This window comes from Schistocerca piceifrons, unplaced genomic scaffold, assembly GCF_021461385.2.
Source record: "Schistocerca piceifrons isolate TAMUIC-IGC-003096 unplaced genomic scaffold, iqSchPice1.1 HiC_scaffold_2296, whole genome shotgun sequence".
Lineage (NCBI taxonomy): Eukaryota > Metazoa > Arthropoda > Insecta > Orthoptera > Acrididae > Schistocerca > Schistocerca piceifrons.
This window is the reverse complement of record NW_025728224.1, coordinates 1253732-1255764: the sequence shown is the minus strand read 5'-3', so window position 1 is coordinate 1255764 and position 2033 is coordinate 1253732.

Genomic DNA, 2033 nt, shown 5'->3' with positions numbered 1-2033 from the left:
CTGGTTTCTCACACCTTGTCTTCATGCTCCTATGGAAAAATACATGCTGGTGGTTGTAGAATGATTCCGCAGTTGCCATCAAATGCTGGTTCTCTAAATTTCCACCACAGTGCCTCACTGAAAGAGTGTTGTCTTTCCTCCAGGGTTTCGAGTTTGAGTTCATGAAGATCTCCATAGCAAATGCTTACTGATAAAATCTAGTGGTAAGAAATTTAGCACACCTCTCAATTGAATTGCTTCAATATCTTCCATCTTCCTTCAATCCAATCTGGTGGCCCCATCCAACACCCCCCCCCCCCCCCCCCGGCCCCCCCTGGGGCTCAAGTTCTTTTGCGAGTCATACATGGAACAAATGGGGCCCCGAGCTATTGCAGCCAATTCTTTCTTCCCTGGCTACCCTCCCTCCCTATCCTCACTCCTTACACATTGTCACCTCCTTCCCCTCTCTCTGTCTTGGTTTTTGTCAACCAGGATATCCAACTGGTTTCCTGTATTGGTTGAAACTTTGTTCCTTTTGCCTATTCTTTCATCCTTTTTGGTGTTTAGGCCCCCACTTGAGGTTGACCTCTACTTCCAAATTTCCTGCTTCTAGTGTGATCCATATGGGGAAGAACTCCCTCCCTAGCATCTAAAGTGTGTATTCCTCTCCCCCCTTCCTTCCCCTCTCCTTTCCCCACTCTAGCCCTCTTCCACCCTGCTAGGTCACCAGCACATGCAGCCAGTCTGTGTGGTGGGGCTGTTAACGTACCCATATGGCTGAGCCCCCTGACAACACACAGATCACACAACTGATACCTGAGCTGTTCCCATCCCATGTATGCCTAGGAGTGGTTGCTTGTCTCCTTGGAGCATCGGAACTCCTGGCAATGGCTGCTGTGCCACACAGCAATTGTTGTGGGTGCTGTGGGTGGCGGGTGGGTGGGTGGGTGGGTGGATGGTACCCATGGGGAGAGCCCCTAGTCAGACTGGGTGGTATCAGGGCAGTTGCTTGGCACATGAAACATATCAAGCTGCAGAAAGCTGTCGTTCTCAAGTGGCCTTCTCTTCGGATGGTGAAGGATCACTGAATGCTGCTTTGCATGATTTGAGGACAGCCAGGCACACTGTCTTCAAATGAAACCTTTTCCCCATTACCCGATCTGCATTAGGACGGATAGGATGGATTTGGACACATTCACTGCTTCAAAACCATTGTTTTTTGTAGAAACTGAAGTGTTGGCAGAAAAGCCAACACCGTTTTGCTAGAGGAGGCCGAAATGCATGCTTTTATGCTCACGCAGTCTGGCTTGAGGTCTGGAACATTACAAGGAAATGAGAACGTAGAAAACGGACGCAGTTGCTGTAATACTTAACTTTAATCCACAATTGGTGAACATTTCTCATTACTGTACAAGCTTCACAATATTAATTATCAAATGCTATGGCGCCTTGCTAGGTCGTAGCAAATGATGTAGCTGAAGGCTATGCTAACTATTGTCTCGGCAAATGATAGCGTAATTGTCAGTGATCCAACTCTGGCAAAGTCGGCTGTACAACTGGGGCGAGTGCTAGTACGTCTCTCTAGACCTGCCGTGTGGTGGTGCTCGGTCTGCTATCACTGACAGTGGCGACACGCGGGTCCGACATATACTAATGGACCGCGGCCGATTTAAAGGCTACCACCTAGCAAGTGTGGTGTCTGGCGGTGACACCACAGAAACTTTGACAAGGTTGTGAAGTAGGGTCTCTTAGTAAGATGCAGTTGGGCTCCCTATTGATCAAACCTGCTTCTGCTATCCAATCTGCAGCTCTTCATGCCTGTGATCATCTTGGCAATGTCTGTATGTGAACATACTGATGATAGATCAGATAAAAGTAAATTTGTCTACCCTTTGTTCCTCCATAAACACAACAGACACTCTAATAGAAGGTAACTTAACAGAAGTATCTGCATCCTGTACATTGTAATAGTTACTTATTTAACACTGCTGATGATCTATTTGACATCATCATTCGTTTGTCAAATTTTTTACAGTAATAATTCTAGTCTAACT